Genomic DNA, 1,418 nt, shown 5'->3' with positions numbered 1-1,418 from the left:
TACTTTAGTTTATGCAGATGTTCGCTTTCTGTCTCTGGCTTTAGATGGTAGGTTGTCATTTGTATGGTTCATTCTGAAAATTGGGTAACTTCATTCTTATTTTCTACATGTTGGTGCCATATAAAGTGATGATTTATGGAGATTCAGAGGTAAATATTTATCAACATCTAAATAATTGGGGAAGGCTTCCTTTACAAAAGGTAGAATTATTAAGACCTGTTTAATCACAGAAGGGATATCCTGTAAAGCTAGCCCATAAATAAAAAGTGGATCAGAAGAAAGCAGAGAGAGGAGAGAATTTGGAAGGAGCACGTGGAGGGACACCTACTGCCTATCCCTGTAAGTCAGGGGCAATCTGGAAGGGAAACCTTGTTAAAGGAGGCAGTAGTGTTTAGATGTAATGAGCTACTGGAAACCTCACAGTGTTCTGGTGAAGCAAGTGGTGTGCAATCAAGTCCGCAGCCCAGTTGAAGTTGTGGCTTCAGGCAGCAAGCGAGCAGGCCTTTCTGTCTGCCTTTATCTCCAGTGGGAGCGACTTGTCCTCCTTGAAGTCAGCCTCCAGACATCTTTTCCTGTCGCTACACATCTGTGCATCACTGAGAATTTCTGCGGTTGCTGCTTCATGGAGATGTTTGTCAGTTTTGGGTTTTGTTTGTTTTGTTTTTTACCGAGGTTCACTTGCTAACTTTTCTCTTCTCTTAAAAAAAAAAATATTTAATCTAGGGGTGCCTGGGTGGCTCAGTGGGTTAAAGCCTCTGCCTTTGACTCGGCTTAAAGGCATGATCCCAGGGTCCTGGGATTGAGCTCCACATCAGGCTCTCTGTTCAGCAGGGAGCCTGCTTCCCTTCCTCTCTCTCTGCCTGCCTCTCTGCCTATTTGTGATCTCTGTCTGCCAAATAAATAAATAAAATCTTTAAAAAATATATGTGTTTAATCTAGGGGCACCTGGGTGGCTAAGTGGGTGGGTTAAGCCTGTTTCTTCAGCTCAGGTTATGATCTCAGGGTCCTGGGATTGAGTCCTGCATCAGCAGGGAGCCCTCTTCCTCCTCCTCTCTCTCTCTGCCTCTCTGCCTACTTTTGATCTCTCTCTGTCAAATAAATAAGTAAGTAAATAAATCTTTTAAAAATATATATATATAATCTCTTCCAGGAAGAGATTATGCTGAGTGAAAAAAGTCAAGCAGAGAGAGTCAATTATCATATGGTTTCACTTATTTGTGGAGCATTACAAATAGCATGGTGGACAAGGGAAGATGGAGAGAAGGGAGTTGAGGGAAACTGGAAGGGGAGGTGAACCATGACAGACTATGGACTCTGAAAAATAATCTGAGGGTTTTGAAGGGGTAGGGGGTGGGAGGTTGGGGGAACCAGGTGGTGGGTATTAGAGAGGGCACGGATTGCATGGAGCACTGGGTGTG

Source organism: Mustela nivalis (genome assembly GCF_964662115.1).
Source record: "Mustela nivalis genome assembly, contig: HAP1_SCAFFOLD_318, whole genome shotgun sequence".
NCBI classification, from domain to species: Eukaryota; Metazoa; Chordata; class Mammalia; order Carnivora; family Mustelidae; genus Mustela; species Mustela nivalis.
This window is presented reverse-complemented; position numbering follows the sequence as displayed.